Source organism: Lithobates pipiens, unplaced genomic scaffold, assembly GCF_037356315.1.
Source record: "Lithobates pipiens isolate NorthernLeopardFrog02 unplaced genomic scaffold, aLitPip1_a1.2 Scaffold_8, whole genome shotgun sequence".
In the NCBI taxonomy this organism is placed as follows: domain Eukaryota; kingdom Metazoa; phylum Chordata; class Amphibia; order Anura; family Ranidae; genus Lithobates; species Lithobates pipiens.
In genome coordinates, this window is record NW_027507903.1 from 383,717,255 (window position 1) to 383,734,837 (window position 17,583).

The window sequence follows — 17,583 nt, forward strand, 5'->3', positions numbered from 1 at the left end:
ATTAATTTTGAAAAATGGTGCTTGTGTTTTGGTGTTAGGCCCCTTTCACACGGGATGGATCAGTAATGATCCGCCCCGTGATGATCCCCTTGCTCTGCGGGGATCGCTCTGTTGTCCCGCTGAGCCGGAGGATAACAGGGCGGTCCCAGCACACTGTGCAGGGACCGCCCTGTCAGCTCTCCGCTCTCCTCTACGGGGGAACGGATGAGCACGGACCGGCTGTCCGTGTTCATCCGATCCGCTCTGCAGACGGATAGAAAAATAGGATTTTCCTCCGTCTGCAGAATCGGACAATTGCGGAGGTAGACGATATCGGGTGTTTGCGGATGTTCATCCGCCGACACCCGCTATCCCATAGGAATGCATGTATGTCCGTACTTCATCCGCAAACGGATGGATGAAATACGCACATAATGTCCGCATGTGTGAATGGGGCCTTAGATGGGATGGTGGGAGTATTTAAAAAAACTGCTTATTTACAACTATTTACACAAACAACTTTCTCTATGTTACATAGATAATCGGATTAAAAATAAGAAAATATTCCCCCAGCACATCGCATCGCCCCCCTCCCCGTAAAATCGCATCGCCCCAGCACATTGCATCACAACGCCCCCAGCACATCGAATCGAATCTCCCCCAACACTTCTCATCGCATCGCCCAAAGCACATTGCATCACCCCCGACACATCAAATCGCATCAGAACATCGAATCGCGTCGCCCCCAACAGATCGCATCAAATCGCATCACCCAAGCACATCGCATTGAATCGCCCCAGCACATTGAATCGCATCTCTCCCAGAACATCAAATCGCAACACCCAAGCACATCGCATCGCATCTCCCCCAGAACATCGAATCGCATCACCCCCAGCACATTGCATCACCCCCAACACTTCGAATTGTATCAGTACATCGAATCGCATCGCCCCAGCAAATCGAATCGCATCTCCCCCAGCACATTGCATCACCCCCAGCGCATCGAAATGCCCAAAACACATCGAATCACATCTCCCCAGAACATCGAATCACATCTCCCCCAGCACATCGAATCGCTCCCAGCACATTGCATCGCCCAAAGCACATTGCATCACCTCAACACATCAAATCGCATCAGAACATCGAATCGCGCCGCCCCCAACACATCGCATTGAATCACATCACCCAAGCACATCGCATTGAATCGCCCCAGCACATCGAATCGCATCTCCCCCAGAACATCGAATCACATCACCCCAGCACATTGCATCACCCCCAACACTTTTGCATCATCACATCGAATTGCATCGCCCCAGCACATCGCATCGCCCCAGCAAATCGAATCGCATCTCCCCCAGCACATTGCATCTCCCAGCACATCGAATCGCCCCAGCACATCGAATCGCCCAAAGCACATTGCATCACCCCCAAAACATCGAATCACATCAGCACATCAAATCGCTTTGCCCATCGCATCGAATCGCATCACCCAAGCACATCGCATTGAATCGCCGCAGCACATCGAATCGCACCTCCCCCAGAACATCAAATCGCATCACCCCAGCACATTGCATCACCCCCAACACTTCGAATTGCATCAGCACATCGAATCGCAAAGCCCCAGCACATCTCATCGCCCCCAGCACATCACATCTCCCCAGCAAATCGAATCGCATCTCCCCCAACACATTGCATCACCCCCAGCACATCAAATCGCCCAAAGCACATTGCATCACCCCCAACACATCGAATCACATCAGCACATCAAATCGCTTTGCCCCACCACATCGAATCCCATCACCCAATCGCATCGCATCTCCCCAGAACATCGACTCTCCCCAAAGCACATTGCATCACCCGCAACACATCGAATCGCATCGCCCACATCACATCGAATCACATCGCCCAACCACATCGCATCGCCCCAGCACATCGAATCGCATCTTCCCAGAACATCGAATCGCATAACCCCCAGCACATTGCATCACCCCAGCCCATCGATTCACCCCCAGCACATCACATTGGCCCCAGCACATCGAATCGCATATCCCCAGCACATCGCATCGCCCAAAGCACATTGCATCACCCCCAAAACATCGAATCGCATCAGCACATCGAATCGCTTCGCCCCAACACATCGAATCCCATCACCCAATCGCATCGCATCTCCCCAGAACATCGACTCTCCCCAAAGCACATTGCATCACCCGCAACAGATCAAATCGCATCGCCCACATCACATCGAATCACATCGCCCCAGCACATCGCATCGCCCCCAGCATATCACATCACATTGCCCCCAGCACATAGAATCGCATCTGCCCCTGCACATAGAATCGCATCTCCCCCAGCACATCGAATCACAACTCCCCCAGCACATTGAATCACCCCCAGCACAGCGCAATACCCAAAGCACATTGCATCGCCCAAAGCACATTGCATCACCCCAATACATCGAATTGCATCAGCACATCAAATCGCTTCACCCCAACACCTCGAATCCCATTGCCCAATCGCATCACATCTCCCCAGAACATCGAATCGCCCCCAGCACATCACATCGAATCGCATCACCCCAGCACATCACATCGCCCCCCAGCACATGTCATCACATCGAATTGCATCTCCCACAGCACATCGAATTGCATCTCCCCCAGCACATCGAATCACATCTCCCCAGCACATCGAATCACCCCCAGCGCATCGCATCTCCCAAAGTACATTGCATCACCCGCAACACATCGAATCGCATTGCCCCCAGCCCATCACAGCAAATCGCATCGCCCCAGCACATCGCATCGCCCCCAGCACATCGCATCACATTGCTCCCAGCACATAGAATCGCATCACCCCCAGCACATCAAATTGCATCTCCCCCAGCACATCGAATCACATCTCCCACGAACATCGAATCACCCCCAGCACATCGCATCGCCCAAAGCACATTGCATCACCCCCAACACATCGAATTGCATCAGCACATCGAATTGCTTCACCCCAACACCTAGAATCCCATCGCCCAATCGCATCACATATATCCAGAACATCGAAGCGCCCCCAGCACATCACATCGCCCCCAGCACATCGCAGCACATCGCATCACATCGAATCGCATCAGCACATCGAATCGCTTCGCCCCAACACATCGAATCCCATCGCCCAATCGCATCTCCCCAGAACATCGAATCTCCCCAAAGCCCATTGCATCACCCACAACACCTTACATCAGAGTCCCACTTTATAGCAGAGTATCACCCCCTTGCATCAGAGTGCCCCCTTACACATACACTATATTGTCAAAAGTATTGGGACACCTGCCTTTACACACGAACACACACAAACTTTAATGGAATATCCGTAGGGTTCAATATTTAGTTGGCACACTCTTTGCAGTTATAACAGCTTCAACTATTCTGGGAAGGCTGTCTACAAGGTTTAGGAGTGTGTCTATGGGAATATTTGACCATTCTTCCAATAGTACATTTGTGAGGTCAGGCACTGATGTTGGACGAGAAAGGCCCATCTCGCAGCCTTCACTCTATTTCACCCCAAAGGTGTTCTATTGGGTTGAGGTCAGGACTCTGCATTCCAGTCATGTTCCTCCACCCCAAACACGCTCATCCATGTCTTTATGGATCTTGCTCTGTGCACTGGTCCAAATCACTTGGTGGAGGGGGGATTATGGTGTGGTGTTGTTTTTCAGGGGTTGGGCTTGGCCCCTAAATTCCAGTGAAGGCAACACTTAAGGTGTCAGCATACCAAGAAATGTTGGACAATTTCATGCTCTCAACTTTGTGGGAAGTTTGAGGAAGGCCCCTTTCTGATCCAACATGACTGTGCACCAGTGTACAAAGCTTAATCCATAAAAGACATGGATGAGCGAGTTTGGGGTGGAGGAGCTTTACTGGGCTGGACAGATTCTTGACCTTCCAATAGAACACCTTTGGGATGAATTAGAGCAGAGAATCCTGAGCCAAGCCTACTCGTCCACATCAGTGCCTGACTTCACAAATGCTCTTCCTGGAAGAATGGTCAAACATTCCCAAAGACACACACCTAAACCTTGTGGTCAGCCTGCCCAGAAGAATTGAAGCTGTTGTAGCTGCAAAAGGGTGGGCCAACTCAATAGTGAATCCTCATTGACCACCAAGGGGAGACGTGCTGCCCATCACTGAGCACCAAGGGGAGACGTGCTGCCCATCATTGACCACCAAGGGGAGACGTGCTGCCCATCATTGAGCACCAAGGGGAGACGTGCTGCCCATCATTGACCACCAAGGGGAGACGTGCTGCCCATCATTGACCACCAAAGGGAGACATGCTGCCCATCATTGACCACCAAGGGGAGATATGCTGCCCATCATTGACCACCAAGGGGAGACATGCTGCCCATTGACCACCAATGGGATGAACGTGCCCTGGAGTTAAAGGCTAAATGCATCTTTAACCACTTCCCGACCAGCGCACGATGATGTACGTCGACAGAATGGCACGGGCAGGCATATTGGCATACATGTACGTCCAATCTTCAATGCCGCCCTGCCATCGGGAGCGCGCCGCCGGCGGTGCGCTCCCGCGCTGGTCGGGACCCCCGTGAGTCCGGTCGCGGGACCCGCGGACTCGATCGCCGCGGGCATACCCGCAATCGTCTCACGGGACGGCTGAATGGAGGAAATGCCGTGTAAACATCATTTCTCCATTCTGCCTAGCAACTAGTGACGCTGATCTCTGCTCCATGTGATTGGAGCAGAGATCAGTGTTCACTAAATGAAAGCCCAACCCCCCACAGTTAGTAACACACCCCTAGGAACACTTAACCCCTACACTGCCACCCACTGGTTAACCCTTTCACTGCCAGTGTCATTTACACAGGAATCACTGCATTTATATAGCAGTGATTACTGTATAAATGACAATGGTCCCAAAAATGTGTTAAAAATGTCCGATGGGTCCCCCACAATGTCGCAGTCACAATAAAAATCGCTGATCGCTGCCATTACTAGTAAAAAAAAAAATAATAAAAAATTATTAATAAAAATGCTATAAAACTATCCCTATTTTGTAAACGCTATAACTTTTGCGCAAACCAATCAATAATCGCTTATTGCGATTTTTTTACCAAAAATATGTAGACGAATACGTATCGGCCTAAACTGAGGGAAAAAAATGTTTTTTTATATATTTTTGGGGAATATTTATTATAACGAAAAGTAAAAAATAATGTGCTTTTTTCAAAATTGTCGCTCTATTTTTGTTTATAGCGCAAAAAATAAAAACCGCAGGGGTGATCAAATACCACCAAAAGAAAGCTCTATTTGTGGGAAAAAAAGGACGTCAATTTTGTTTGGGAGCCACGTCGCACGACCGCGCAATTGTCAGTTTAAGCGACGCAGTGCCGAATCGCAAAAAGTGGTCTGGTCTTTGACCAGCAAAATGGTCCGGTCTGAAAGTGGTTAAAGAAAAATAAATGTATAAAATTAAGAAAAAATGTGTACCTTTCACTTACTTTAGATCGAACAGCAGCCCAGCCATACTGGATCATTCCAGTCAGAAGGAAGAAAGAAATGACTGCAGATCCAGAACTTCCGATTGCCTTTTATATTGTTTCACAAAGATAATACCAAAGACACCAAACTATGGTCATGTGGACGCATTTCACACATACATCTTGTGCTCATTCCAGTCATCTGCAACGAGATATTGGTAACATTAAAAAACACAAGGAGGATGATATGGGGCTTTAGGCCCCAATTATTGCATTAACAACCTTTAAAACACACTGCACTCAATTGTAATATTGACAAGCTAGGCATTTTAAAACAATAAAATGCTTTCCTGGCTTCTAAAAAGATAAAGCATTCAGCAGTAAAAATATACATCATTTTCACATTAAACAATATGGTTCTAATGCTAACTAATAACCGTACTAAAGCCTAACAAAAAAATAAAAATAAATCAATGATGTGCATTGTGTCTGAATACTGCTCTGTTGGGACCACAAAGAGCTGGAAACCAACGGGAAATCAATCGCAATGCATTCTATGCTGTGCCAGGCTGGGCATGAATCAGCAGCAAAGGGCAAATTAATGGCATTGTATACAAACAATGCTACCGTGGGCTTGGGAGGGGGTCCTGTCGAAAGCCTAGCTGCAACAAATGGGCAGCAAGAAATCTATGTGCATTGCATCTGAACACTGCTCTGTTGGGACCACAGAGAGCCTGAAACGGGAAATCAGTCGCAATACATTCTATGCTGCGCCAGACTGGGTATGAATCAGCAGCAAAGGCCGAATTAATGGCATTGTATAAAACCAATGCTACAGTGGGCTTGATTGTGCAACACATCATTTGCATTTCATATAACTGGCTCCCCTAGAGAAGCCAATCACTATCTGCATTGCTTATGAATGCTGCTTTGTTGGGACCACAAAAAGCATATGCGCAAGGTGAAATCATTTGCAATGCATTTTACACTGCTCCAAGTTGGGCATATAAATGTGTAGTGGAGGGGAATTAATGGCATTGTAAACAAACAATGCTTCAGTGGGCTTGATTGCACAACACATCATTTGAATTTCATATAAATCAAAGGTCGGCTCTAGTAGAGCAGCCATTTACTATTTACATTGCCTATGAAATCTGCTCTGTTGGGACCACAGAGCATATGCGCAAGGGGAAATCACTGGCAATGCATTCTACACTGCTCCAAGGTGGGCATACTAATGAGCAGCAAACGGGTAGTTAACAACATTATATACAAACAATGCTACAGTGGGCTTGGGAGGGGGTCCTGTCTAAATCCTGCTCTAGCAAATGGGCAGCAAGTGATATCTATGTGCATTGTGCCTGAACCCTACTCTGTTTTTGCTTGCTACTGGCTACACTATACATGGACATTAATGAATAGTTTTCATTGAAAACTTTCATATGGTTTAAATTATGGACGTTTAAACCTATTTGTGTGGGAATGGCATGTGTCATACCTTTTCCCCTATGGGGAGAAACATCTTAACCCAGTCCCTAAAGTCTGAACCAAGAATAGGGCACGTTGATTTTGGCCTGGCCAAAGTTTGTTGGCTGTAGTATGGTGCCCTCATACTCTAACCAAGAAAAGCTAAGAACCATTCCAAGATCAAAACACCGAATTCCCAGGAAGAAAGGATGAACAGTTAGAATAGGATCTGCCGTTCACTTCATAGGCCATAACCAAACATTTGGACTGCCTGCCATGTTTCCCTAGAAGCAGTTGGAAGAGAGACTGAATCAGATCTAGCCCGGCCTTCTCAGAGGAATGAGCACTCTTCCGCCAGTCCAGCACGAACTGAGATTGACCCTGTCCCTCAGCCTTCTACTTCAGAATAACCTAGCAACCAGACTAGAGGCTTAATTATAGCTTACAACAGCCGCCCTTTACTTCCAGAGAGCGGGGCTCTCTGTAGACTTTCCCAAGAGGGATCAGACTGAAATCCCTGCTCTCTTTCTTATTCCTAACTCCATCCAGCAATATTTTTGGGTCCACAAAATTCAGTGGGTAAACCCAAGCAATGAGTTCTGATTAAAGCTCATAACTCAGGCAGTTGATTGAGCTATATACTTTTTCATTCCTAACGCAGTCAAGCAATATTTTTGGGTCCACAAAATTCAGTGATGAACCCAAGCAATGAGTTATGATTAAAGCTCTGCTTTTATAGCATGTTAGACAATTTGTTTTATCATCCTTAACCACTTAAGGACCGCCGCATGGCAATGTACGTCGGTGCAATGGCACCGACAGGCACAAGAGCAGCACAGTGGTGTAGTGGTTAGCACTAGGACTGAAACAACTAATCGATTAATTGACAACAAATCGATTATGAAATTAGTCGATTACTATTTTCATAATCGATTAATCGGCCAGTAAAATAATGGTGTTAAAAAAAACTAAAATGAGCTCTTGATAGTACAAAAAGAGCAAATAATGGCTACTGTAAAAATATTACTTTCACTGTTCTACAGTAAAAAAATAAACCCCTACAGTAGTGATTATCTGCTTTTTTCTACTATAAAGGGCTCATTTTCATTTTTTTAACCCCATTATGTTACTAAACGTCTTAGACCTGGTTCACAGCTATGTGTTTATTGGTGCTTTTTGCAGAAATGCACTACAGTTCATTTACATGGTTTCCTATGAGACACGTTCACATCTGAAAGGGTCAGGGACTTTCAACGCAAAATGGTGCTTTATTGGTTCAACATACTTCAATGGAGAAGCTGCAGAAAAAGCATATAATGAGTTTTTGCAGCAATTTGTGTTTTTTAATCTGCCCAAAAAAATGCAAAAATGCGAATTGCATTAAAATCACATGCGCAAAAATCAAAACGTACTGCAAAAAGCACGGCAGAAACAGATCAAAAGCAAACTGCATAGGTGTATACCGAGCCTTATGCTGGCCACACCGATCAATTTTCAGATGAGAATATTCAGACGAAAAATCTTTGTACATTCGCTGAATGAAAGAATTTTGTTTGAAATTTTCACTTGTTTTTTACATTCTGTTTTTAAAATGAATGTAATTTCTGAACGAAAACCACAAACACCGTCTGAGAATTCCTTTTGACTAAGAAGTTTTCTATGATTTCCAAATTTGCCTGTCACTGTGGTTGAAAATGAACGTCAATTTGACACACTTTTTTTTTTAAAGGTTATTAACCGATTAATTGATTAATCGAAACAATAATCGGCCAACTAATCGATTATAAAAATAATCGTTAGTTGCAGCCCTAGTTAGCACTCTCACCTAGCAGTAAGAAGGGTCACTGGTTCAAATCCCAACCACAACACTACCTGCCTGGAGTTTGCATGTTCTCCCTGTGCCTGTGTGGGTTTCCTCTGGGTACTCTGGTTTCCTCCCACAATCCAAAGACATGCAGGTAGGTTAATTGGCCTCTTTCCAAAATTGGCCCTAGTATATGCATGGGGACCTTGGATTGTGGGCTCCTTGAGGGTAGGGACCAATGTGAGTGTGCAATGTACAGGAATAGGGACAATTGTAGACACTCACTCAGGTTAGGGTTGCCACCTTTTCTTCAAGCCAAATCCGAACACTTTAGCGGTGCATGGCAAATTTTTTTGTGCTATACTCTCTAGGATTTTAAAGACCAGGAGGAGAGCAATAATGCGTCACACTTAGCACTCCACGGCAAACAGTTTGTGTGGCCAATTTTAACAGGTGGCAATGGATTGGTATCCGACCATCTTGGTAACTTGCGAAGCCACAGTTCGATCTGAATAATGTGACTGGGTCTTAGGCAGAAATTCAGACACGATTGAAAACCTGAGCTATTCAAGTGGACAGGTGGCAATCCTAGGCGACATAATACAGGGGTCAGTATCACCCCCCCCCCCCCTTTTCAATACAAGGGTCAGTGTTAACCCCCATAACACAGGGTCAGTGCCACACACTTAATATAGGGGTCAGTATTACACCCCTCATAATTAAATTGAAAAAAAAATGCAGCACAACCTCAATAATTGTGAATGATGGTGGAAACCCCCAAGGATAATCCAAGTATTAATACACTCCAATCTTTTAAAAAAAAAAAAAAACATACGTATTGTTCATTTCCACACACATACAATAGTGTATGAATAATGGTGTAAATCCATTCCAAAATGTGTTGTGCTAATATCCAATTTATAAACACCTTTTGAGTTAGATACGTTGGATATTAGCACAACACCTTGTGGAATGGATTTACACCACTATTCATACACTATTGTATGTGTGTGGAAATTGAACAATATGTATGTTTAAATAAGATTTGAGTGTATTAATACTTGGATTATCCTGGGGGGTTTCCACCATCATTCACAATTTATTTTTTCACATTTTAATTAATATAATTATAAGGGGAGGTTGCACTGCATTTTTTTTTTTTTTTTTTTAGATAAGGGTCCCCTATATCGGATTCTCTTTAGAGACCAGTCAGAGAAGAGAGGGGGGTCTGACATAGAAGAGAGGGGGGTCTGACAGAGAAGAGAGGGGGGTCTGGCAGAGAGGAGACCAGTCTCTAAAAAGGGGGTTGATATAAGGACACACTGATCCTTATATCATAATGTGGTTCTCTAAAGGGGTGCTTATATAACGAGAGTTCCCCTTATCTAATAGAGGTCTCCAAGTAGGGGGAGGGAGTGCTGATATAATAGGGGGTCTCTAAGTGGTCAACTGCAGTCAGAACCCCCCTCCCCACCCATTAGCTCAGATTCCCCTTCCTTTATAGCGATCCCCCCCTTGATAGATCAGGGATCCCCACATCAGTGTCCCCTGCCCTGAAAGACCCCCATTAGACTGCCTTACCGAGAGCTGCTTCGAGCCAGGAAGTGTGGGAGCTGGAGCATTCACTCACAGGCTGCTGTTAGAAATGATTAGGGCCCCCATCACCTGAGGAGAGAAAGAAGTGGGGGGAGGGAGGTAAAAATGGGGCAGGAGAGAGATAGAGATACAGGAGAGAGGGGGGTCTGTCAGAGAAGAGAGGGGGGTCTGGCAGAAAAGAGAGGGGGGTCTGGCAGAAAAGAGAGGGGGGTCTGGCAGAGAGGAGAGGGGGGTCTGGCAGAGAAGAGAGGGGGGTCTGGCAGAGAAGAGAGGGGGGTCTGGCAGAGAAGAGAGGGGGGTCTGGCAGAGAAGAGAGGGGGGTCTGGCAGAGAAGAGAGAGAGACAGAAGAGGGGAAGGGGGGTCTGGCAGAGAGGAGAGGGGGGTCTGGCAGAGAGAGAGACAGGAGAGGGGGGTCTGGCAGAGAGGAGAGGGGGGTCTGGCAGAGAAGAGAGAGAGACAGAAGGGGGGAAGGGGGGTCTGGCAAAGAGGAGAGGGGGGTCTGGCAGAGAGAGAGAGACAGGAGAGGAGGGTCTGGCAGAGAGGAGAGGGGGGTCTGGCAGAGAGGAGATGGGGGGTCTGGCAGAGAGGAGATGGGGGGGTCTGGCAGAGAAGAGAGAGAGACAGAAGAGGGGAAGGGGAGTCTGGCAGAGAGGAGAGGGGGGTCTGGCAGAGAGAGAGACAGGAGAGGGGGTCTGGCAGAGAGGAGAGGGGGCACTGGCAGAGAGAGAGACAGGAGAGGGGGGTCTGGCAGAGAGGAGAGGGGGGGGTCTGGCAGAGAGGAGAGGGGGGGTCTGGCAGATAGAGAGACAGGAGAGGGGGGACTGGTAGGGAGGAGAGGGGGGTCTGGCAGAGAGGGGAGGGGGGTCTGGCAGAGAGGAGAGGGGGGTCTGGCAGAGAGGGGAGGTGGGGTCTGGCAGAGAGGGGAGGTGGGGTCTGGCAGAGAGGGGAGGTGGGGGACTGGCAGAGAGGAGATGGGGGGACTGGCAGAGAGGAGAGGGGGGACTGGCAGAGAGGAGAGGGGGTCTGGCAGAGAGAGAGACAGGAGAGGGGGGACTGGCAGATAGGAGAGGGGGGACTGGCAGAGAGGAGATGGAGGGTCTGGCAGAGAGGAGATGGGGGTCTGGCAGAGAGGAGATGGGGGTCTGGCAGAGAGGAGATAGGGGACTGGCAGAGAGGAGAGGGGGGTCTGGCAAAGAGAGAGACAGGAGAGGGGGGTCTGGCAGAGAGGAGAGGGGGGACTGGCAGAGAGAGAGACAGGAGAGGGGGGTCTGGTAGAGAGGGGAGGGGGCAAAGGCAGAGAGAGAGACAGGAGAGGGGGGTCTGGCAGAGAGGAGAGGGGGAGGTCTGGCAGAGAGGAGAGGGGGGGGGTCTGGCAGAGAGGAGAGGGGGGGACTGGCAGAGAGGGGGGGGGTCTGTCAGATAGAGAGACAGGAGAGGGGGGACTGGCAGGGAGGAGAGGGGGGTCTGGCAGAGAGGGGAGGGGGGTCTGGCAGAGAGAGAGACAGGAGAGGGGGGACTGGCAGAGAGGGGAGGGGGGACTGGCAGAGAGAGAGAGACAGGAGAGGGGGGGTCTGGCAGAGAGGAGAGGGGGGTCTGGCAGAAAGAGAGAAAGGAGAGGGGGGACTGGCAGAGAGGAGAGGGGGGACTGGCAGAGAGGAGAGGGGGGACTGGCAGAGAGGAGAGGGGGGACTGGCAGAGAGAGAGAGACAGGAGATGGGGGTCTGGCAGAGAGGGGAGGGGGATCTGGCAGAGAGGGGAGGGGGGTCTGGCAGAGAGGGGAGGGGGGACTGGCAGAGAGGGGAGGGGGGGACTGGCAGAGAGGGGAGGGGGGGACTGGCAGAGAGGAGAGGGGGGTCTGGCAGAGAGGAGAGGAGGGTCTGGCAGAGAGAGGAGGGGGGACTGGCAGAGAGAGAGACAGGAGAGGGGGGTCTGGCAGAGAGGAGAGGGGGTACTGGCAGAGAGAGAGAGACAGGGGAGGGGGGACTGGCAGAGAGAGAGAGACAAGAGAGGGGGGGTCTGGCAGGGAGGGGAGGGGGGACTGGCAGAGAGGAGATGGGGGTCTGGCAGAGAGGAGATGGGGGGACTGGCAGAGAGGAGATGGGGGGACTGGCAGAGAGGAGAGGGGGGGACTGGCAGAGAGGAGAGGGGGGACTGGCAGAGAGGAGAGGGGGGTCTGGCAGAGAGAGAGACAGGAGAGGGGGGTCTGGCAGAGAGGAGAGGGGGGACTGGCAGAGAGAGAGACAGGAGAGGGGGGTCTGGCAGAGAGGGGAGGGGGGACTGGCAGAGAGGGGAGGGGGGGCTGGCAGAGAGGGGGGGTCTGGCAGAGAGGGGAGGGGGGACTGGCAGAGAGGGGAGGGGGGACTGGCAGAGAGGAGAGGGGGGACTGGCAGAGAGAGAGACAGCAGAGGGGGGTCTGGTAGAGAGGGGAGGGGGGACTGGCAGAGAGGGGAGGGGGGACTGGCAGAGAAAGAGACAGGAGAGGGGGGTCTGGCAGAGAGGAGAGGGGGGGTCTGGCAGAGAGGAGAGGGGGGGTCTGGCAGATAGAGAGACAGGAGAGGGGGGACTGGCAGGGAGGAGAGGGGGGTCCGGCAGAGAGGGGAGGGGGGGTCTGGCAGAGAGAGAGACAGGAGAGGGGGGAGTGTCAGAGAGGGGAGGGGGGACTGGCAGAGAGAAAGACAGGAGAGGGGGGTCTGGCAGAGAGGAGGGGGGGGTCTGGCAGAGAGGAGAGGGGGGTCTGGCAGAGAGGAGAGGGGGGTCTGGCAGAGAGGAGGGGGGGTCTGGCAGAGAGGAGAGGGGGGTCTGGCAGAGAGGAGAGGGGGGTCTGACAGAGAGGAGAGGGGGTCTGGCAGAGAGAAGAGGGGGGTCTGGCAGAGAGGAGAGGGGGGTCTGGCAGAGAGGGGAGGGGAGTCTGGCAGAGAGGAGAGGGGGGGGTCTGGCAGAGAGAGAGCCAGGAGAGGGGGGCGGCTGACAGAGCGGACGAGAGAGACGGACAGGAGACAGACACACAGCGTGCGTGGGTTAGGACTCCGGAGCATGCAGGGCTGTCGCAATGATCCAGACACAGTGCAGCCCTGCATCCACATGTGATCAGCAGCTACGGCTTGAGACGAATTATTCAGGGACCTTCATGTTCCCCATCCGGTCCATCCCACACATGACCTGCAGCTTACTCGGCCAATCACAGAACACCTGCTGCTGCCCTTTGCTGAGCTGGGCTCAGACTCGGAGTACACCAAAGTTTAGGTACTTAGGCAGTGTGAACTGAACATTGATAGCATTGATGTTTGTTTCGGCCGCGCCGGCCGGAGCCAGAGATCCGGCTGCCACAGGACGGTTGATGTGTGCCCGGGATTCCGACGGGGGGAAACCCGGGCACATGTGTCCAAACCCGGACTGTCCGGGTCAAAACCGGACAGGTGGCAACCCTAACTCAGGTTGAACTGGATGGACTGGTGTCTTTTTTCAACCTAACTATAAAACTATGAAACTATGAAAGCACGTACATGTACGTGCTCGCCTTCCAGCGGGTGGGGGGTCCGATCGGACCCCCCTCCCGCTGGATGCGGCGGTCCGTTTCGCTTCAGGAGCGATCCGGGATGAGGGGATGGCCGTTGGCTTCTGGCCATCCCCTCTCGATCGCTCCTGGCGCATGAGAAGCTTCCCCCGCTGTGTATAGTAAACACAGGCAGGGAGGAAGTGATGTCATTCTCCTCGGGGCGGTCTTATTGACCGGACTACGAGGAGAACAGTGAAAGTAAGTGTGCACCAACACTACACTGACATGTAGGCACACATAGGCACACAAACCCGCCCCCCGATCCCCCCGCCCCCCTCCCCCTCCCTGTCACAGTGTCACTGATTGCAGTGATCATTTATTTATTGATCACTGCATTTAGTGTCAGTTGTGACAGTAAAAGCTGTCAGGGCAGTTAATGTTAGGTCCAGGGTAGCCCCCTACCCCCCCAATAAAGGTTTAACCCCCTGATTGCTCCTAGAGTTAACCCTTTCACCCCCTTTTGCCAGTGTCACTAAGCAATCGTTTTTCTGATCGCTGTATTAGTGTCACTGGTGCCGCTAAGTAGCTAGTTATTTTTTTAGGTTCATCGCCAGGTTTTTATAGCGCTAGGTACCCCGGTATACTACCCAATAATGGTTTTAACCCCCTGATTGCCCCTAGTTAACCCTTTCACCCCCTTTTGCCAGTGTCACTAAGCGATCATTTTTCTGATCGCTGCATTAGTGTCACTAGTGTCCCTAGGTAGCTAGTTATTTTTTTAGGTTCACCGCCAGGTTTTTACAGCACTAGGTACCCCGATATACTACCCAATAATGGTTTTAACCCCCTGATTGCCCTTAGTTAACCCTTTCACCCCCTTTTGCCAGTGTCACTAAGCAATCGTTTTTCTGATCGCTGCATTAGGTGTCGCTAAGTAGCTAGTTATTTTTTTAGGTTCACCGCCAGGTTTTTATAGCGCTAGGTACCCCGATATACTACCCAATAATAGTTTTAACCCCCTGATTGCCCCTAGTTAACCCTTTCACCAGCGATCACCGTATAAGTGTCACTGGTGACGCTGGTTAGCCAGTTAGTTATTTAGGTTCCCCGTCAGGTTTTTATATAGCGCCAGGGACCCCCATATACTACTTAATAAAGATTTTAACCCCCTGGTTGCCCCTAGTTAACCCTTTCACCTGTGATCACCGTATAAGTGTTATGGGTGACTGTGGTTAGTTAGTTTGCTTTTTATAGCATCAGGGCACCCACCATTTATTACCCAATAAAGGTTTAAGCCCCTGATCACCCAGCGGGTGATATCAATTAGGTTTTAGGGTCAGGGTCTGCGTCGCCCCAGGTAGCGCTAGGTTAGTGCCAGTACCGCTAACACCCACGCGCAAAGCATAAACCTCCCGTAGTGGTATAGAATCTGAACAGATCAATATCTGACTGATCAGATCTATACTAACGTCCCCAGCAGTTTAGGGTTCCAAAAAAACGGATTGTTAGCGGGATCAGCCCAGATACCTGCTAGCACCTGCGTTTTGCCCCTCCGCCCAGCCCACCCAAGTGCAGTATCGATCGATCATTGTCACTTACAAAACACTAAACACATAACTTCAGTGTTCGCAGAGTCAGGCCTGATTCCTGCGATTGCTAACAGGTTTTTTTGGTAGCGTTTTATATTTAAATTCGGAAGGCAGTGCTTGGTTTTCAGGGTCCCGTACGTGGCTAGGCTCCCAAAAAGTCCCACATATGTGGTATCCCCGTACTCAGGAGAAGCAGCAGAATATATATTTGGGGTGCAATTCCACATATAACTATGGCATGTGTGAGCAATATATCATTTAGTGACAACTTTTTGTAAACTTTTTTTTTGTGTCATTATTCAATCACTTGGGACAAAAAAAATATATTCAATGGGCTCAACATGCCCCTCAGCAATTTCCTTGGGGTGTCTACTTTCCAAAATGGGGTCATTTGGGGGGGTTTGTGTTATTTTGGCATTTTATGGCCTTCGAAACTGTGATAGGTAGTGAGGAGTGAAATCAAAAATTTGCACCCTTAGAAATCCTGAAGGCAGTGATTGGATTTCGGGGTGCCATACGCAGCTAGACTCCCAAAAAGTCCCACATATGTGGTATCCCCGTACTCAGGAGAAGCAGCAGAATATATTTTGGGGTGTAATTCCACATATAACTATGGCATTTGTGAGCAATATATCATTTAGTGACAACTTTTTGTAAACCTAGCAACCAGACTAGAGGCTTAATTAAAACAGGTCTTCCACGCCAACAACATATTAAAATAAAGCCTACGGCACCTGGTATTCCCAGAAGGTCTCCCATCCAGGTACTAACCAGGCCCAAACCTGCTCAGCATCCGAGATCAGAGGAGATTGGGCACATTCAGGGTGATGAGGCCGAAGGTGATTTTGCTGACCATTCTCAACCCTCTTGACAAACGCCAAGATGGTCACCTCGGCAAACAAGCAGAAAAATAAAACAGGTCGTCGACGCCAACAACATATTAAAAAAAAGCCTACAGCACCTGTTATTCCCTGACGGTCTCCCATCCAGGTACTAACCAGCCCCGACACTGCTTAGCTTCGGAGATCAAACAAAATGGAGCGAATTTAGGGTGATGTGGCTGTAGGCAAATTTGCTGGCCACTCTCACCCCTCTTGACAAACCCCAAGATGGTCACCTCGGCAAACAAGCAAAAAAATAAAACAGGTCGTCGACGCCAACAACATATTATAAAAAAGCCTACGGTACCTGGTACTCCCAAGCGGTCTCGCACCCAGGTACTAACCAGACCCAACCCTGCTTAGCAGCCGAGATCAGACAAGATCGGGCGCATTCAGGGTGATGTGGCCATAGGGAATATTGCTGGCCATTCTCAACCTTCTTGACAAACGCCAAGATGGTCACCTCGGCAAACAAGCAGAAAAATAAAACAGGTCATCGACGCCAACAACATATTAAAAAAAAGCCTACAGCACCTGTTATTCCCTGACGGTCTCCCATCAAGGTACTAACCAGGCCCGTCCCCGCTTAGCATCCAAGTTCAGACAAGATCGGGTGCATTCAGGGGGGTGTGGCCATAGGCTACTTTGCTGGCCAATCTCAACCCTCTTGACAAATGCCAAGATAGTCACCTTGGCAAACAAGCAGAAAAATAAAACAGGTCGTCGACGCCAACAACATATTATAAAAAGCCTACGGCACCTGGTACTCCCAAGCGGTCTCCCACCCAGGTACTAACCAGACCCAACCCTGCTTATCGTCCGAGATCAGATGAGATCGGGAACATTCAGGGTAATGTGGCCGTACGAGGTCTTGCTGTCCACTCTCAACCCTCTTGGCAAACGCAGGATGGTCACCTTGGCAAACAAGCAATAAAATAAAACAGGTCGTCGATGCCATCAACATATTAAAAAAGCCTATGGTACCTGGTATTTCCAAAGGTCTCCCATCCAGGGACTAACCAGGCCCGACCCTGCTTAGCATCCGAGATCAAACGATATCTGGCGCATTCAGGGTGATGTGGCATTAGGCAATCTTGCTTGCCACTCTCAACCCTCTTGACAAACTCCAAGATGGTCACCTCGGCAAACAAGCAGTAAAATAAAACAGGTCGTCGATGCCAACAACATATAAATAAAAAGCCTACGGCACCTGGTATTCCCAAAGGTCTCCCATCCAAGGACTAAACAGGCCCAACCCTGCTTAGCATGCAAGATCAGATGAGAG

General features: G+C 49.7%; 1 protein-coding gene and 4 pseudogenes across 1 annotated transcript in view; 1 reads left to right on the forward strand and 4 right to left on the reverse strand.

The window, feature by feature from the left end:
- LOC143962780 (uncharacterized) overlaps nucleotides 1-17,583 on the forward strand; it is a 459,151-nt gene that overhangs the window by 125,223 nt on the left and 316,345 nt on the right. The window lies entirely within an intron of this gene.
- Nucleotides 16,140-16,258, reverse strand: LOC143965340 (5S ribosomal RNA; annotated as a pseudogene).
- Nucleotides 16,594-16,712, reverse strand: LOC143965291 (5S ribosomal RNA; annotated as a pseudogene).
- On the reverse strand, nucleotides 16,821-16,939 carry LOC143965418 (5S ribosomal RNA; annotated as a pseudogene).
- LOC143965542 (5S ribosomal RNA) lies at nucleotides 17,047-17,165 on the reverse strand (annotated as a pseudogene).